General features: G+C 42.8%; 1 protein-coding gene across 1 annotated transcript in view; it reads right to left on the bottom strand.

The window, feature by feature from the left end:
• The window catches only part of CNTNAP2 (contactin associated protein 2), a 788,332-nt gene that overhangs the window by 368,755 nt on the left and 398,839 nt on the right, over positions 1-20,738 (bottom strand). The gene's annotated exons all lie outside the window — the stretch shown is intronic.

Here is a 20,738-nt window from a genome sequence, read left to right on the forward strand (position 1 = left end):
TAAATGTCCTGAACCCCACATCTCAACTGTGCTTTCCCAAATAACTGTTGTGCAAAATCATATTTTTTATGATTTTGTACATGATCTAGTCACTTTACTTTGTGTGTGTGTGTGTGTGTGTGTTGTGTCTGATTGTGAAGATATTTTGGCCTCTGGCTGCAAAAAAATAAATAATTGATTGTACATTTAGAAGACATTTACATTTAAATTACACGGAATGCCTTCTACTTCTTTCCCCCCCATCTGTCCTCCACTTTTAATTGTGATTTACCAGATCAGTGATCTATTCTCTCCTTTACCCAGGGACCTAGGTAGTATTGGGAAATAATTTTCCTAGCACTTTTGACCTATAATGTCTTTCTCTAGACATTCATGTTTTGCAAGGATCAATTCCCTGCATGGAGAATTCCCTGCATGGAGAAATAGCAGATATCCAATGACTAATGTCCTGTTTTTATTTGTTTTAAGTTCTATTAGATGTAGAGCTGTCAGTTGAAAGGAGAAGGATAGGAGAGGGTTGCTTAGGCTGATGCAAAAGATTTGATAAAAACATTGCCAGTTTATGATTGCAATTGAAATTTATACCTCTTATCTTTCTCACAACATGTACCAAAGTTCAAAATCAATCTTTTGCTCTCACAAAGGATGATAGAATTAAGGCTCCTGTGCCCTCTACATCAGTTATCATCCAATCAAATTACTTTCATGCTACAACAGACTAAGCCTGGATTCTCAAGAAGCTTCAGCTTCTTATAGACTGCCTCACTATTAGAAATCCTGTATATATAGCCCAACAGAACAAAGTGCCTTTCTGGCCTAACTTCATTAATACACTTCCACGTACCTTTTCTTATCAGCAGCATTTTCATCTTGAATTTCTAAGACTGGTAGTTTTGGTTTGTCAGACTTGCAGATTTAATCCTTGTTGCAACTGTGTTGCTGGCTATTTTCTTTTATTCTGTTGCAGTCTTCTTTCTGCTGCTGTATCTTGCCCTTATTTGCTGTAGCTGGCTATGACTGGGCCCATAACCGTTAGAAATTCTATATATAGTCCTAGTCATCTGTGCCATGTATGAATGTTTTGTAGCGCTATATATTGTATAAAGGACTTCTAACACTTAGAAAGCATTGTCTTTAAATATTAATTGGAAAAACTCCTGTCTTATGCAGTGTTCCAAAATTTATATTACAGTAAAGAAGAAATCAAAGCAACGTCAGAAGACAATTTTACACTTATTGACTCTACTTAACAGCACTGATTAGAATAGCTTTTATTTTAGTCAAGCTAATTATTGCAAAGTGCACATATTTCCATTGCTGTTTGAGCCTTATAAAGCAAAAGTAAGTGCTATTGCTCATACCCAGGAGTACAAAATCAGAAGACCTAAGATAGTTTTATATTCTCTATAGACTGACTGTAGACTATTATTTAGTTAGAATCCAAGGGCGAATTTTGCATAGAAATCACAGAAAGCAGCAGATATACATTTGTTAGCAGAACTCAGCAGTTCCTGACGTTTCTGGCTTGGAGGCCCAGCCGGAGGGTGGGTGGGATGGGATAGTTCCCTATGAGTGGCAGGCATGCATATGCAAACATGTGTAGCTCCCTTTGTATAAGTAGTGGGTGTGGGTGTCCACCACTTGTGGGAAGGGAGCTTCACATTTGAGCGCAACGAGACACTACTCACACAAGAGAAGCTTCATACGCAAGTGCAGTGGCTGCCAGGGGAGTTTCATGTGCACACATGCACTTATCTACCGCTTGTGTGGCTCGGCTCCAAACAGATCGCAGCCCAGTAGTAGGCGACCCCTGTGTTAAATGATCTGAATTTCAGTTGAAAAAAAGACCTTTCCAGCGTTATTTTAAGTTACATTATTGAAAAACTCAATAATCAGAGTATTAACTCTCTGCTGTTTGGGGCCGCTGATAGCATTATTTTGAGAAATTCTGTATAATCAGTTTGATAAAATGTCATCTTGCGTCGTGAGATGAGAGACATATAAATTAAATAAATTTATAAATTTATTAAATAAATAAATAGATAAATAGATTTATTTATTAGATAAATAATTGCTAATAAAATAATAACTAATGCATGTAAATCAGATGTTTGTGTTCAATCATTATTAATAAATAGTAACCAGTCTGATTAATCAACCCAAGCCTACAGTGGAAGTACTGTTAAGAACAGGCAGTAAGAAATACATAAATATTATATAATGGCTATTAATTAATTAATTATAATTAATATATTATAAACATTGTTTGTTATTTGGAAGGTAATTCAAATGATCTTGTAGTCAGATAGCTTCAGTATGGAATGGGACGTATTGGCACTGCTATCTTGGTGCTACCATCTTGCCATGGCTTGGCCCGGCCATCTTGGCTCAGGAAAAATCACCATAGGAAACTTGCTATGGGACAAATCAATGTGGCCCCTGCAGTACCCTCTTCACAGGAGGCAGCCGGAAACCACAGTGTCACAACAGGCTATGTCTCTGCATCTAGGTCTCCACATCTGCCTGCCAGGGAGGCCTTCTGCCGAGGCTGCATTCAGCCATATCTTTTCCCCCACAGACCCTTGCAGGAGGGAACATCCATGTGGACCTCTCCATCAGGGTGCTGTACTGGTCCTGCCAGCTCATGTTTAGGAGAGGGGCAAGCAGAGACTGTAATAGTTGTCTTCCAACTGTCAATGACTCTTGCTTAGTCTGCCTTTTATGGGGAGCAGTGGTAGTGATCTCCCCCCCCCCAACCACAACCAAGAAGACATGCGAGCTGACTATATCTGCCAGTAATTTATTCCTATGACAGATATCAGTTCTGGCAACGAACCTGCGATTGCTTGCCAAGTTCTCTTATGTCCTCAGAAGCCAGCATAACTGCAGTTCATTGCTGGAGCAACCAAGAATTAAGAAATAAACAGAAATCCAGGAGCCAAATTCTTAGTCTCGAAATATTGCAGCCAAAGTTTCCAAGAGTCAGTTTTTGTCCATCACAAGATATAGAGCAGCTCCTCCTACTTTTATACCCTGTGGGGTGTGGCTCCATGACTCAGTACTCTCTAGGCCTGCCCCACCCCTTCTTTTGTTGTTCCCACCTCTCCTTTCTGCGATGCCTGGGATTTAACCAGGACTGATTGTCAGCAGCTGGGTCTTGAGGCATTGCCTGGGAGGGGGAAGGTGCGGGAAAAAGAGGCCTCGTCATCTCCTCTACCTGGCCTGCCTCTGGGACTTGGAGCAGAGCCAGAAAGGAAGGTCCTGCAGAGGGAAGCCCTGTCAGCTCTTCCCCCTCACTCTCTGAGTCACTCTGCCAAGAGGCCAGGCTTGGGAGCCGAAAACACAACAGGTGGATTGCTACGGTTCATACCAGTTCAGGAGAACTAGTAGTGGTAATTTGGGCTGGTCGCCGAACCGCTAGTGATTGCTGGCTAGCCACACCCCCGAACCAGTCGCTGCTCACTGGCTCTGGCTGCCCAATACTCACTTGCCCTGCCCCCTCCACCCAGTCACTCCTTACTTCTACCATGTAGGTCCCTGCTTGCAGCTTACCTACCTGAAGGACAGCCCCCCAACTGACTGGCTTTGATCTGCCTGCCCAGTAAGCCTGTGAGTCGCAGCCTACCTAGTCTGCCTCACTTACTCACCTACCATCCCAGCCTGCCTCACCTACTCCCTTCCCCATTGCCTATAGCCCTGTCTTCCATGTGGCCTTCTCAGCATCCCCATGGCTAGCTTGCAAAGGCAGGCAAGCGGAAGGCCACAGGAAAGGCAGGCAAGCATGGCAGGGCTGTGGGGAAGGGAGCTAGCAGCCTTCTCCCTTCCCTATCTTGCTTGCCTGCCTTGCCACACTGCCTTCCCAGTTGTTCCCATGGCCAGCTTGCCACCCACCCCCATCCCACTTCCCTTTTACCTTTAATGTGCCCCACTTCCATCCCCAAACTTTGGGAGGCGGTCGCTCCCATTGTCACGGCCAGTGGAGAAAGCATCCTCTGTGCCACCAAGCCCTCAAGGTAGTTGCAGGAGGGGGGAAAGAAAAAAAAAGGCTCGGCCTCTGAAGCCTCTCGAAGAAGATCTCCATGTGTGTGTGTTTGGCGGGCTGCAAACCATGCTGGCTATGATTGACCCCTTTCCTTCTGCTGCCACTGCTGCCTGTTCCTTCTCTCTGGTAACAGAAGTCGTAGAGGAAAAGGCAGTTGCTTCACTGCACATTTCTCCACATTTCCATCCCAAGTCAGCCCCAGCTGCCCTCCCATCTGCTGTTGGGTAGGTGATGCTTGTGGCCACATGGGAGGGCAGCTGCGGCTGAGTTGAGATGGAAATGTGGAGAAACGTGCGGCAAAGCACCTGAGAGAGAGAGAAGGGCTGCCTTTAATTTGCTTCAATGACGCTGGAGCAGAGGGGCGGGGTGGGAATGAGCTGCTGCTTAGTGCAGTCCTGGGGAGGGGAAAAAGAAAGCATTCCTAAGCAGATATGGTATTTCAGCGAGACCTTGCTGGACCTCTGTGGGGTAAGGGCAGTAGCAGCACCAGCACCAGCAGCCAAGGCGACGGGCACTGTTTGTTGTTCCTTGCCACACTATAAAAAGCAACCCTTGCCCCAAAGAGATAGTGGTCTGACGAAAATAAGAGACACACCTGGCATCCAGCACCAGAGACGGCCACTTCAGCATCTGTCAGAGGCCCGAGGCTCTTTTGTTTTGTTTGCTCCATGTTTCTCCTCCATGCAAAAAAAAAAAAAAAAAGCCCAATCTGATCTGGAATAGAATGTCATTGGAAGCAACGCTCTTAGCCTGGAGCATGTTAAAGAAAAGTAAAAGGGAAGCACAGTAGGAGAGAGAGTGATGGGCTTCCTTTAATTTGCTTCGCATGATGCTTTGCTGGCTGAGGAACTCTGGGAGTTGAAGTCCATAAGTCTAAAAGTTGCCAAGGTTGGAGACTCCTGCCCTAGACCACTTTAGGAGCAAAGTGGTGAGTTTTCCTGGTGTTTCAGGAGGAAGGGAAGGGAGTGGGGAAAGGAGGGAGGGAGGGAGGGAGAGAGAGAGAAAGAGAGACAAAGAGGAAAAGAAAAAGAAAGAGGAAAAAAGAAAGAGAAAGAGAAAAAAAGAAAGAATGAAAGAGGAAGGGAAACAGAGAGAAAAGAAAGAAAGAGAGAGAGAGAGAAAGGAAGGAAGGAAGGAAGGAAGGAAGGAAGGAAGGAAGGAAGGAAGGGAGAGAGAGAGAGAGAGAGAGGAAGAAAAAAGAGAGAGAAAGAGATAAAGAAAGAAAGAGAATGAGAAAAAAGGAAAGAGGAAGGGAGACAGAGGAAAGAAAGAAAGATAAAGAGAGAAAGAAACAGAGAAAGAGGAAGGGAGAGAGAGAGACAAGAAAGAAAGAAAGAAAGAAAGAAAGGAAGGAAGGAAGGAAGGAAGGAAGGAAGGAAGAAAGTGGAAGGAAGGGGGGGGAGAGAGAGAGAGAGAAAGAAGAGGAAGGAAGGACGACAAACCCTGGCACTAGACGTAGCTTCAGAAGATGCTTTGAAACAGGACAGCAATCTAGGGCTGGAAGGGACCTTGGAGGCCACCTAGTCCATTCCCCTGGTCCAGCAGGAAACCTTATATCGTCTGGATTATTTTGGTGCCTCTAACAGAGAGGAAAATTGCCAGAAAGGAGAAGTTTACTAGGACAAGGTTGCCCTGCAGAAGAAGGCAGAGATAGTCCTTGACTTATGACCACAATTGAGCCCAAAATTTTGGTTGCTAAGCAAGAGCATTGTTAACTGAGTTTCACTACATTTTACTCAATCCATGACCTCTCCTGGCTCTTAACAGTTATGTGCAAGTTAGGGAAGAACATCTGAAGGTATGTGTAATGTTCTAAATGTACAGAAGTTATAGTTAAATGTGTGACAGAAAGTGGACTCTGGGTGTGTTTTTCCAAATGTGGTAAGTGAGATTGAATCTGTATAGTTTTAGAAGAGCTGTATGTGTGTGTGTGTGTGTGTGTACATACACATACAGTATATATAGTAGATAATGTATCTTTTTGTGTGCTTATACATACTCTGTACTATGTATGTACATATATGGCATATATACATAGGATTAGATAGTATATTTTGGATGTTAAGTAGTAGTAAATAAATAGACAGGGAAATTGTATCTCGTTGAGGCCTTTGAGGTGAGGAGAGGCCAGGCATCCTAACCCTAAGCCTTGACCTGAGTGACTTCAAATTGGCCACGCACACCCACCCACACCCACCCACAGTCACATGACCACCAAGCCACGCCCACCCAGTCACATGACCACCAAGCCACACCCACCATCACATGACTGTCAAGACACGCCCACAAAATAAGCCACACCCACAGAATCAGTAGTAAAAAAATTTGGAACCCACCACTGATAGGGAGGGTTCATCTCCCTTCTCTTAAGGCTTCCTCTTTCTGCTTTCTAACATCTCCCCCCCACAAATGGGGAAAAGGGAATGGCCAAATATGGCCCAGGTAGAAGGTCTTCCTGTCAGGTAGGCAACAGATGGGATGTACCTGTTGTGCATGGGCAGCAATGACACTGCAAAAAGCTGCACAGAGTGGACTTGCTCTGATCCCACTCACCAGCTGCACCCATGGAAGGCCAGAGATATGGCCCATTGTGACACTGTGGTCAATATCTGCCTCATGCGAAAGGAGATGCCAGGTCAAATTTCCCATAGCAATTTGTTCCACAAGAACAAAGATTCCACAAGGTGGCGGCACTGAGATGGCTGCACCAAGGTGGCTGAGTTGACAGGGCTGTGGAAAGATGGCCACTCTGAGATGTCATAGACCCAATCCTTGAAGTGAATTAGATTAACAGATGCTGCATTGTTAATTTTCTAAAAAACGGTATCAGAGATATTCTGAGGTACAATAAGCCTACTTATTGGAAATAGCTGTTATAGACAGAAAGATTGGCTTACCCATAGGATATTTAGGTTGCACACTTCACTTTACTTTAAATCCAGTAATAAAGGGGGAAGCAAAACAGGTGCTCCTGCTTTCCTTCACATCTTTTCATCTACATCTCTGGAATTGCTATAGTTATAAGTCTATAAGCCTTTAGACTTATAGCTCAGCAGAGGCAGAACAGATGATAAAATGAGAGACAAATTAAAAATGTGTCCTGAGAGTGGACATCAGAGGATTTAAACATAGAGGGATAATTTTATAAGTTTATCTAATCTGGTAATTTTACTTCTAGTGTTAATAGGAAAAAAAATCATAAATAAATAAAAGGATAGAGTAAGATCTGAATAAACATATTACCAAACTAGACATCTTGATTAAATACAATATTGTGTGGATGCATTTTTTTTAATGAAGCTATTACTAGGACTGGATGCGGTGGCTTAATGGCTAAGACACTGAGCTTGTTGATCGAAAGGTTGGCAGTTCAGCGGTTCGAATCCCTAGTGCCGCGTAATGGGGTGAGCTCCCGTTACTTGTCTCCCGTTACTGCCAACCTAGCAGTTCAAAAGCATGTAAAAAATCAAATAGAAAAATAGGGACCACCTTTGGTGGGAAGGTAACAGCGTTCCGTGTGCCTTTGGTATTTAGACATGCCAGCCACATGATCATGGAGACGTTTTCAGACAGCGCTGGCTCTTCGGCTTTGAAACAGAGATGAGCACTGCCCCCTAGAGTCAGGAATGACTAGCACATATGTGCGAGGGGAACCTTTATTGCTGGGGAGTCAAATATCGGAATATTATTTTTCTCATTCTTATGCTCTGGATGCTTATATTTTTCTCATTCTTATGCTCTTTGTCCAGGTATTGCCAAATATCAATTTTCCAAAGACACTATTTTTTTCCTGTGATTAGGAAGTAGAACTCTTCATTTTTCTTATAATATGCCTAACTATTTTCTTTGCTCATTGATAGCTTTGCTACTGTATTTTAATAGAATAGAATAGACTTTTTTATTGGCCAAGTGTGATTGGTTACACAAGAAATTTGTCTTGGTGCGTATGCTCTCAGTGTACATAAAAGAAAAGATACCTTCATCAAGGTACAATACTTACAACACTTAATAGTCATAGGATACACATTTAACACTTAATGATACAACACTAATTGTAGAGACTGATGTCCTCTTTCAAATGTACTTGGATTAGAGCATATTAGAACATGAGTTTTTACAATTTTTCAGGGTATGGAATCTTTTCATTTAAGAAAAAAAAATAAAACAGGTTCTGCATATTAAATGAAGGGAATCACCCCTTCTATTGTTATCTTAGAAAAAATGTTATGAACACCTAAGTGGGAGTGGATGGCTGAGTGTTTTGGGGAAAAAAATTCCTTAGTTCATATGAACTTTTATGTAAAGTGTCACGCTAGAGAAAGCTAATCTACTTAATTTTATTTAGTAAAGATTTAAAATTTATCACATAGTTTCTATTTCCTCAAATAATAGTTTCAGTAAATATAAAAGAATAGGACCATAGTAATTAAAAGCTAACCAAATAGATCTGCAGGAGTCAAAGAACCCATACCATGAAAATTACTTATTATGTTATTTATATATTTTTGGTTTTCTTGATTAGTAAATCTGGAAATATTTTTTGAAGTATAACAATTAGCCTATTATCCACACTAATGATAATATGTAATAAAAAGAAGATGTGACTCAAATTCTTTTTTCCTAAAAGTACTTTTTGATGTTATAAACTCATTATAAAAACAAACCCAGAATATTTTTAATAGCAAAAAAATTGCAATTTAGGGGGAAAAAATAACCAAAGCTCATTAAGCTCCTAGGGCACTAAATGGAGCTGACATTTAGAAGAGTGACTCAATGCATTGTATTCTCATTTGTTTTTTAATCACATTAAAAAACAAAGCGTGAAATGTTTGTTCAAATCGTATTTAGGGCAAAATTGCAAAATGCATTGTATGTTCTCATTTCATCTTCTAAAATAAATTCTTGTTAAGAACAATCATATAAAGTTGTAATTTATGAATTAAATACATTTAACATGTGCAATGTGAATCTTTTTATCTCTATCATCTATCTGTCTGGTTGTCTGTCAATCTACCCATCCATCCATCCATCCATCCATCCATCCATCATCTATATATTTTTTCTGACCTACAAATATAGGTATCAGCCTTATTTACTTAAGGAAGAATAACAAAAATCACTATGATTTGTCATGATTTCTCTGACTTCCTCCTTAGCATCAACAGCATAAGAAACTATCAGGGAATGGGCTAATTCAATCTGCTCTGGTATTTGCTATGTGGATGATATGATTGGATCAGATCCAACCTAATTATTTAGCTAATAGCAGCCTTTCATGCCAGAACTAGTAGATTAGGATGAGGTGAGGTAGCCAAAGAAAAATAATGGAGATTCATACTAAGACATTCACAATCAGAAACATATAAGTTGGGGAATGCAGAGACACTGCTGGAGAAATGGGACTTACACATGGATGAAGATCAGGCTGTTACTAGCAAATACCAGATCTGGTAAGGGTCAGTAAATATGCATTACTAGTCTGAACAGCATCAGTGATGCTGTCCTTTTAGATATGTGCCCTGCTTGGTTTCTGATCCTGAAGCAGTCATGGTGCCAAGATCAAGGAGGAAGAGATTCTGCAATTGTATATGAATCCTCTTAGATTCATAGCTAACAAAGATAGCTATGCTAACAATATAGCTAACAAAGATAGATAGGCAGCTTAACTCCATCTGGTGTCTCATTTACATCCTTTTTTGGATCAGAAGTCTCTTCAGTCATCTCATGGCTCAGCTAATGCAATACACTGTATATGGGCTGCTCTTGAAAATCACTTGGAAGTTTTAACTAGTCCACAATATAAAAGATAGTGATGCTTCAATATGCTCACATGGCACTTCTGTTTTGTTATTTACACTGCCTGTTTTCCAAAGGACCAGAACGGAAGACAAGAAGCAATGGGTGGAAACTAATCAAGGAGAGATGCAATCTGGAAGTAAGGAGAAATTTTTTGACAGTGAGAACAATTAACCAGTGGAATGGCTTGCCTTCAGAAGTTGTGGATGTTCCATCACTGGAGGCTTTTAGGAAGATAATGGACAGCCATTTGTCTGAAATGTATAGGATTTCCTGCTTGAGCAGGGTGTTGAACTGGAAGGTCTCCAAGGTCCCCTTCCAAATGTGGACATCTATATAATGTATAATTATATAATATAATGATGAAACAATTAAAGCTAACCTCTTTAACACATTCTTTGGCTCAGTCTTTGTTAACAGCGATGGCTTATACCAGACATTCCCCGATCGTACCAACAATGAGTACAACGACCTAACACATATAGATTTCATAGAAGATAATGTTGAAAAAGCTCTTCGCAAACTGAAACCATCCCTATCTATTGGACCTATGTGCATACTTCTTAAAAAAGCTTTCCACTAATATAGCAGAACCCCTAAGCATAATCTTTAGAAAAGCTTTCATGACCAGTTCTCTACCCAAACATTGGTCACTAGCCACGGTCATCCCTGTCTTCAAAAAAGGCCACCCCAGCCTAGTTGAAAGTTACAGACCAATCTCTTTATGCTGCGTCACCTGCAAAGAAATGGAATCCATAATCAACCAATCCATTACCCTCCACCTAGAAACAAATAACCTACTCTCTAATAAACAGTGGCTTCAGAAAAAAATTATCACGTAATTTACAACTTCTTCACTGCAAAAACATATGGACTACAAATCTTGATCAGGGCAAAGCAATAGATGCAATCTACATAGACTTCTGTAAAGCTTTTGACTCAGTAGTACATGATAAACTTCTCAAAAAACTAAAATCCTACGGCATCTCAGGACCCCTCCACAATTGGATAACAAATTTCCTGACAGACAACAAGTGTTCAAAATTGGCAATGCTATATCAAATCCTGTTCCTGTCAAAAGTGGCGTTCCCCAAGGCAGTTCTTGGACCAACACTCTTCATATTATATATTAATGATCTCTGTGACCAAATAACAAGTAATTGTGTTCTCTTTGCTGATGATGTCAAACTATTTAACACCACCAATAATACTACTACCTTTCAAAAAGACCTTGACTTTGTATCTGAATGGTCTAAAACTTGCCAACTCCAAATCTCTACCATTAAATGTTCACTCTTGCATATTGGAAAAAAGAACCCAAACACTAAGTACAAGCTTGATGGACATTACCTTACAGATGACCCCCACCCTGTTAAAGACGTTGGAGTTTTCATATCAAATGATCTAAGTGCCAAAGCCCACTGCAACTATATCACAAAAAAGGCATTAAGAGTTGTAAACCTAATCTTGCGTAGCTTCTTCTCCAAAAACACTATTCTACTAACCAGAGCATATAAAACATTTGCTAGACCAATTCTTGAATACAGCTCGACTGTTTGGAACCCATACCACATTTCTGACATCAATACAATTGAACGTGTCCAGAAATATTTTACAAGAAGAGTTTTCCACTCCCCTTAATACAACAAAATACCTTATGCCACCAGACTTGAAATCCTGTGTTTAGAAAATTTAGAACTATGCTGTCTTTGACATGACTTGAGTTTAACTCACAGAATTATCTATTACAATGTCCTTCCTGTCAAAGACTACTTCAGCTTTAATTGCAACAATACACGAGCACACAATAGATTTAAGCTTAATGTTAACTGCTCCAATCTTGATTGCAGAAAATATGACTTCAGTAACAGAGTTGTTAATGCTTGGAATACACTACCTGACTCTGTGGTCTCTTCCCAAAATCCACAAAGCTTCAACCAAAAACTGTCTACTATTGACCTCACCCCATTCCTAAGAGGTCTGTAAGGGGCGTGCATAAGAGCACAAGAGTGCCTACCATTCCTGTCCTATTGTTTCCTTTCTTTATATTCAATTAATTTAGTTATTACATACTCATATATATATATACTTACATATTGTATAGTTATTTCATGCTTACACTCATATATACTGTGTGACAAAATAAATAAATAAATATAAATAAATAAATCTAGATGCATTGTATTCAGTAGCAACTGAGCCCATGAATTCTCCAACATGAAATTTCACAAAACCTGTTCTTTTCCTCCAAGTTATTTAACATCTATATAAGATGGTTGGGACAGGTCACCCACTGATTTGATGCAAGATATCATCATTAGACTGCATGCCCACAGATACATAAGGCCGCAATCTGAGGAAAAAGCGCTCATACACATAGTTGTAGCATGAATACATAAGTACTCAAGAAAATATGTATCACATAGATCCTATGGTCACTGCTGCCTAAAGGATAGATTTCTAGAGGTCATGTTCTGAAGGCTTTCCTTATCTTATTTGAGGTACCATAGTATTAGAATTAGAATATAGCTATATTGAATTGAAATATGAAATCCTGACTTTTTTTCCCTGGGAGGTTTCATAATCTGTTTTGGAAAAACATTTCTGGATTTTACACTTATAATATAACATGGCCTGATAAGTTTCCTCAGGCTTAAAGGCTCAGAAGGAAGAGGATAAAGTAAGATTCTGTTTATCAAAATGCTGCTATTTAATTGAAGCATTTCATGAAATCTCACTTTAGAAGGAATTGGGTCTCTGAACAGCAAAAAATAAATATTATGACTTATCATAAAAATGATTCAATTCTTTAGTAGCATACACATAGACATATCTGAAATTTCAGAGTGTGTGTGAAAGCAAAGTTCTCTGTTGTTACAGATTCTCATATGACACAGGCATCTCTAAGCCTTTATAATAACAGTGGTTGAAAAATATGGCAATAGCTTTTCAATTCCTGTTCTAGCACTACATAAGTCAAGAAGTACTAATTCCATTTTTTATGTATTTATTATATTTGCAGAAGACAGTGTATTATGTTATCTAGAAGTAAGGCACCTGACAATATTTTCCTTGGGTAAAACATTTAATTTCAGAGAAGTGATGTTTTCCCAAGATCAATCCTAATTGGTAAACATTTAAAGACTGTCTAATTTCCAAATAATATATAGAATGCTTAAATTGACTAATCACTATTTAAATCTACCATGTTTTCCTGAGTATAAGATGCATCTTTTTCCCCCCAAAAAAGAGGGTGAAAATCAAGGTGCATCTTATACTTTGAATGTAGTCCCGCCCAGCTTCTCAAACGGAGGTTTCAGAGGCTGAAAAAAGATTCAGAAATGAAGCTTCAGACAAGAAGCCCCCTCTTCCCATAATCCCAAAAGCTTTAACCAAAATCTTTCTACTATTTATTTATTTATTTATTAATCACATTTATATACCGCCCTATCTCCCGAGGGACTCAGGGCGGTTCACAGGCAAGTAAAAGACATATAAATACACACTAAAACCACATTTAAAAAACTTATTCTACAAAGCTGAATTAAAAAGCAATATAAATAATAAAAACCCATTTAAAACCAATATAAATTTAAAAACTAATCCAGTCCTGCACAAATGAATAAGTGTGTTTTAAGCTCGCGACGAAAGGTTCGGAGGTCCGGAAGTTGACGGAGTCCTGGGGGAAGTTCGTTCCAGAGGGTAGGAGCCCCCACAGAGAAGGCCCTTCCCCTGGGTGTCGCCAGACGGCACTGCCTAGCTGACGGCACCCTGAGGAGTCCCTCTCTGTGAGAGCGCACGGGTCGGTGAGAGGTAGCCGGTAGCAGTAGGCGGTCCCGTAAATAGCCCGGCCCTATGCCATGGGCGCTTTAAAGATGGTCACCAAAACCTTGAAGCGCACCGGAAGGCCACAGGTAGCCAGTGCAGTCTGCGCAGGATAGGTGTCACGCAGCCACGAGGGCTCCCTCTATCACCAGCAGCCGCATTCTGGACTAACTGAAGCCTCCGGATGCCCCTCAAGGAGCCCCATGTAGAGAGCATTGCAGTAATCCAGGCGAGATGTCACGAGGCGTGAGTGACCGTGCATAAGGCATCCCGGTCTAGAAAGGCGCAACTGGCGCACCAGGTGAACCTGGTGGAAAGCTCTCCTGGAGACGGCCGCCAAATGATCTTCAAAAGACAGCCGTTCATCCAGGAGGCGCCTAAGTTGCGCACCCTCTCCATCGGGCCAATGACTCGCCCCAACAGTCAGCCGTGGACTCAGCTGACTGTGCGGGATGCCGGCATCCACAGCCACTCTGTCTTGGAGGATTGAGCTTGAGCCTGTTTCTCCCCATCCAGACCCATCGGCTTCCAAACACCGGGACAGCACTTGATAGCTTCATTGGGGTGGCCGGTGTGGAAAAGTACAGCTGGGTGTCATCAGCGTACAGCTGGTACCTCACACGAAGCCACTGATGATCTCACCCAGCGGCTTCATATAGATGTTGAACAGAAGGCGAGAGAATCGGCCCTGCGGCACCCACAAGTGAGGCGCCTCGGGGCCGACCTCTGCCCCTGTCAACACCGTCTGCGACCGGTCGGAGAGATAGGAGGAGAACCACCGATAAACGGTGCCTCCACTCCCAATCCCTCCAACTGGCGCAGCAGGATACCATGGTCGATGGTATCAAAAGCCGCTGAGAGGTCTAATAGGACCAGGGCAGAGGAACATCCCTATCCCTGGCCCTCAGAGATCATCCACCAACGCGACCAAAGCCGTCTCAGTGCTGTAACTGGGCGGAAACCGGACTGGAGCAGGTCTAGATAGACAGTTTCATCCAGGTGCAGAAACTGATATGCCACCATACTCTCTACAACCTTCGCCAGCGGGTTGGAGACCGACGATAATTACCTAAAACAGCGGGTCAGGAAGGCTTCTTGAGGAGGGGCCTCACCACCGCCTCTTTCAAGGCGGCCGGGAAGACTCCCTCCAACAAGGAAGCGCTCGTAATCGCCTGGAGCCAGCCTCGTGTCACCTCCTGAGTGGCCAGCACCAACCAGGAGGGGCACGGGTCCAGTAAACACGTGGTGGCATTCAACCTACCCAACAACCTGTCCATGTCCTCGGGAGTCACAGGGTCAAACTCATCCCAGACAATATCACCAAGACCACCCTCAGACGCCCCATCTGAATCACCAAAATTTTGGTCCAGAACGTCCCGAAGCTGAACGATTTTATCGTATAGATAACCGTTAAACTCCTCAGCACGTCCCTGCAACGGGTCATCCCGCTCCCCCTGGTGAAGGAGGGAACGGGTCACCCGAAACAGGGCGGCTGGGCGGTTATCTGCCGACGCAATGAGGGAGGAGACGTAGCAACGCCTCGCTTCCCTCAGTGCCACTAGGTAGGTCCTAGTATAGGACCTAACTAGTGTCCAATCAGCTTCTGAACGGCTAGACCTCCAAGAACTCTCTAGGTGTTTTCTCCGGCGTTTCATCCCCCTCAGCTCCTCAGAGAACCAAGGGCGGTTGGGATCTCGCGGGTCAGAGGCGCAGAGGCACGACACGGTCTAAAGCCCCAGCCACAGCCCGTTCCCAGGCTGCGGCTAGTTCCTCTGCCGTGCCGTGAGCCAGACCCTCAGGAAATGGCCCAAGCTCCGTCCGGAACCTCTCCGGGTCCATCAGGTGCCTGGGACAGAACCAACGTAGCGGTTCCGTCTCCCTGCGGTGTTGGGTAGCGGTCAGAAAGTCCAGGCGAAGGAGAGAGTGATCTGACCATGACAAAGGTTCTGTGACTACATCTCTCAAGTCCAGATCCTGCAACCACTGACCAGAGATAAAAATCAGGTCCAGTGTGCCTCCCCCGATGTGAGTGGGGCCATCCATTACTTGAGTCAGGTCCAAGGCCGTCATGGAAGCCATGAACTCCCGAGCCACTGTTGATGACGAGCCGGCAGATGGCAAGTTAAAGTCCCCCATGACTAAGAGTCTGGGGGTCTCCACTGCCACCCCAGCAAGCACCTCCAGGAGCTCGGGCAGGGCAGCTGTCATACAGCAAGGAGCCAGGTACGCGACTAGCAAGCCCATCTGACACCTATGACCCCATCTCACAAAGATGAATTCACATCCGGCAATCTGAGGTACAGTGGTTTCCCTCGGCTCTAGACTCTCTTTAATAACAACTGCCACCCCCCCACCCCTACCCTGGGCCCTCGGCTGATGAAATGCACGGAAGCCCGGTGGGCACATTTCGACCAGGGGCACGCCCCCTTCGGTGCCCAACCAGGTCTCCGTAACGCCTATAAGATCCGCGGCGCCCCCCTGAATTGACCTCACCCCATTCCTAAGAGGACCATAAGGGGCGTGCATAAGAGCACAAACATGCCTACCGTTCCTGTCCTATTGTTTTTCTTTTTTCTTCATATATATACATATATATATATATATATATATATATATATATATATATATGTAGGTCTTTGGTTATTTAGGTTTTCTCCCACGTAAAATTGGAAGTGTCGACGAAGTCTCATTCATCATCTTCAGGCTTCAGCTTCGTGCTTCTGGGAGCAATGTGTGATTGCAACTGTTTCTTCCTTTTTAACTGCTAGTGGGGGTTTGAACTGATTGGGTGGGAGCTTGGCTGTGCTCTGATTGGATGGGGTTTTTTTTGTGCTCTGATTGGCTGGGGGTGTGTCCTGTTTGGGTGGGTTTGGCTTGGTTGTCTCAGACTAGTTTGAGTTGCAGGGGGATTTGAGCTGGTGAGCTGCATTGCTGTTGTTTGGCTTCGTGGTCGTGGTCGTGCTACATCTTCATAGTGGGTGTCAGTCTGCTGCATGTATGGATTGGAGGGGTTTGAAATGGCTAATGTTGCAGCTGCGGTCTGGCTTCTGGTCCTTGGTCGTGCTTCATGATCAGTGTGGGTTTGGGTCTGCTTTCTGGGTGGATGTGTGGTGGTGACATCCTGTGTGGACCTCGTGAGTGTGGGTCTGGTGTCATTCCTCGTGTTAGGGACTCGTTTGTCAATAAGGGCGGGTTTCCAAATGGCTGGTAGGCGGGAGGTATCATCTCGTTTGTTCATGCTGTGTGGGCGTTTTTCTATCTCGATGGCTTCTCTGATTATTCTGTTGTTAAAGTGTTCAGTTTTGGCGATAGTTCTGGTCTTTTTAAAGTCAATATCATGTCCTGTGACTTTAAAGTGTTGGACCAGGGAAGAAGTTGGTTCCTCTTTTTTGAATGAGTTCTTGTGTTCTTCAATGCGTGCACTTATTCTTCTGTTGGTTTGTCCAATGTATGTGGTGGGGCAGGCGGTGCATGGGATTTCATATACTCCTTGATTTTCTAACTCAATTTTGTCTTTGGGGTTTCTTAGGATGGTGGATATTTTTCGGTTTGTGCAGAATGCTGTCTTGATGTTGTGTTTGTGGAGGATCTTGCTGATTCTGTCTGTGGTGCCTTTTATATATGGGAGGAGGGCTGTGCCATTTTCTTGTTCTCTGTCTTGGATTTTAGTGGGGGGTTCTTTTTGGATTAGTTTGGTAATCTTATTTCTCTGGAATCCATTGGATGTTAGTACGTTAGTGAGAGTGTGTAGTTCGGTTTTTAGGTGTTGTTCGTCAGCTAAGCATTTTGTTCTGGAGATGAGTGTCTTGGCTACGGAGTTGATCTGTGCTGGGTGGTGGTGTGAGAGTGCATGCAGATAGCGGTTTGTGTGTGTTTTCTTCTGGTAGATGGTGTGTCCTAGGGAGCCATTGGGTTTCTGTAGACTAAGACATCTAGGAAGGGAAGTTGGTTGTTAACTTCTGTTTCCATGGTGAACTGTATTTTGGGGTGTAGGCTATTGAGGTGTGTGAGGAAGTTGTCAAGTTTTTCTTTCCCGTGTGGCCAGATTATGAAGGTGTCATCTACATATCTGAGCCAGAGTTTGGGTTTGTGATCAGATTTTTCTAGAGCTTGGGTTTCAAAGTGTTCCATGTAGAGGTTGGCAATGACAGGTGAGAGGGTGGTCCCATGGGTGCTCCTTCTATTTGTTTGTATTTTGTCCATTATAGATGAAGTATGTGTTGGATAGGCAGTGGTTGGTCAGATCTAGGATGTGCTTGGGGGTTATATTTGTTTTGGATAGCTGTCAAGGCTTCTTTGATTGGCACTTGGGTGAAGAGGATATGACATCAAAGCTCACGAGTAGGTCGCTGGGCTGTAAGTTTTGTTTCTTTATGATCTCTATGAACTGGAATGAGTTTTTACGTTAGTGAGAGTGTGTAGTTCGGTTTTAGGTGTTGTTCATCAGCTAAGCATTTTGTTCTGGAGATGAGTGTCTTGGCTCTGAGTTGATCTGTGCTGGGTGGTGGTGTGAGAGTGCGTGCAGATAGCGGTTTGTGTGTGTTTTCTTCTGGTAGATGGTGTGTCCTAGGGAGCCATTGGGCTTCTTGTAGACTAAGACATCTAGGAAGGGAAGTTGGTTGTTAACTTCTGTTTCCATGGTGAACTATATTTTGGGGTGTAGGCTATTGAGGTGTGTGAGGAAGTTGTCAAGTTTTTCTTTCCCGTGTGGCCAGATTATGAAGGTGTCGTCTACATATCTGAGCCAGAGTTTGGGTTTGTGATCAGATTTTTCTAGTGCTTGGGTTTCAAAGTGTTCCATGTAGAGGTTGGCAATGACAGGTGAGAGGGGTGATCCCATGGGTGCTCCTTCTATTTGTTTGTATTTTTGTCCATTATAGATGAAGTATGTGTTGGATAGGCAGTGGTTGGTCAGATCTAGGATGTGCTTGGGGGGTTATATTTGTTTTGGATAGCTGTCAAGGCTTCTTTGATTGGCACTTGGGTGAAGAGGGATATGACATCAAAGCTCACGAGTAGGTCACTGGGCTGTAAGTTTTGTTTCTTTATGATCTCTATGAACTGGAATGAGTTTTTTACATGTGAGGCAATGGATTCTGCATAGGGCTGTAGTTGTTTGGCAAGAAATTTGGCTAGGTTTTGTAGAGGTGAGCCTATGGAGCTGACTATGGGTCTGAGTGGGGTTCTTTCTTTGTGTATCTTGGGGAGACCATAGAGCTTAGGGCATCTGGATGATTTCTCTCTGGGGATGATTCTTTGTTGGATTTCTTCGCTGATGGGGGAGGCTTTTATTTTGGATCTAGTGGTTTTTTCTAGGTAGGTGGTGGGGTCTGTTTTTAGGGGCTTGTATGCAGGGTCTTGGAGTAGGTTGGTTAATTTGGTTTGGTAGTCAGATGTGTTCATAACCACCGTGGCATTGCCCTTGTCTGCTGGTAGGATTATTATGCTGGTGTCTTTTTTCAGGTTAAGTAGTGCTGTCTGTTCTTCTTTGGGTAAGTTGCTTTTGGGTGGCTCCCACCCAATCAGTTCAAACCCCCACTAACAGTTAAAAAGGAAGAAACAGCTGCAATCACACATTGCTCCCAGAAGCACGAAGCTGAAGCCTGAAGATGACGAATGAGACTTCGTCGAAACGTCGCCAAGACACTTCCAATTTTATGTGGGAGAAAACCCGAATAACCAAAGACCTACATACAAACACCCGCGAAAACCTCAGAATATATATATATATATATATATATATATATATATATATATATATATATATATATATATATATATATATATATATCTATCTCCTTATATTTCCTCATATATATGTTTATATACTATATAATCTTTTTGTGTAATGCTTATATATATTGTTGTGACAAATAAAATAAATAAATCTGAAGTGCTGAAAGAAAAAGAAAAAACAGAGCTTCAAGGCTTTTTTTCTGAAGCTGTTTCAGAGGCTTTCAGAGGCAGAAAAAAAAGCAAAAAAAAAAAAAGCAAAGGCACAGAGCTCTGTTGCTCTTTGCCAAAGAACCTGTTGCTAAAATTCACCTCTGGAACAGCTGACTGGGAGTATTCTGGGAGGCTGATCCACCTGCCAATCTGCTTTTTCCTTATTTTCCTCCCCAAAAACTAAGGTGCATCTTATATTCCGGTGCATCTAATACTCCAAAAGATATGGTAAGTCAATTAAAATTAAACTTAGATTTGTATTTATGGGAAAGGTTTGTAAAGGACCACTTTCACAATTTTGGATTTTTACTCTTGTATCTATATACCGTTATTAATATTATGTGTTTTTCCTTTGATTCTGATAAGTGCAAAATTGTAAATTTACATAAATGGTGATCCAATCTATTTGCAGGTGCTGTCAGCATAAATAGTTGTGTGTGGGAGAGGAGTGCTCTCAGTTTTCTTACATCAGCCTTTGAATATGTGTCTGGCTAAGAAGACTGATAAAGATGGAACTGTGTTGATGCCTAACCATGTCAGCAATTGTCCAGAGTCTCTGGGACTCAGGCAGCAATATAAATTTAATAATAAAAATAACTTCTCTATGGATACCACTTGTCATGGTGGAAGGACTTGTGATGGTCTGATGAGATTGAGAGTTACATTGGCAGTAGTATATTCTACCAGAAAGATAACCAATGCTACACAGGTCTCTGGGTGTACCCATTTTCTATAGTAAGAACACAGAAAAAGAATCCTATACTGTATTCATCATTGCCCAGGTCAACAAGGACCATGTCAGGTCTTAGAGTCCCAGAACATCAGTCGCAAGTGGACAATTGTCGTGTCCCACTCCTCCGCTGACGGCTGGGTCAGGGAAATCCGAATCAGGCTTGCCTCTGCAGCTCTGCCCAAAGTCCTAGCAAAGTCCTCAGAGCAGGCAGGAGACCAGAAAGTGACTTCAGCAAGATAAGTTCGACTTTGCCTGACTCAGAGACTGCCAGAAAGCAGATCCTTTATATAGGCCATGGGGTGTGGCTCCATGACTCAGCACTCATTAAGGCCTGCTCCTCCCTTCCTTCTGTTGCCTCCGCCTATCCAGTCTTCTGATGCGAGGGTCACTCCAATC

Source organism: Ahaetulla prasina, chromosome 4 (assembly GCF_028640845.1).
Source record: "Ahaetulla prasina isolate Xishuangbanna chromosome 4, ASM2864084v1, whole genome shotgun sequence".
NCBI lineage: Eukaryota > Metazoa > Chordata > Lepidosauria > Squamata > Colubridae > Ahaetulla > Ahaetulla prasina.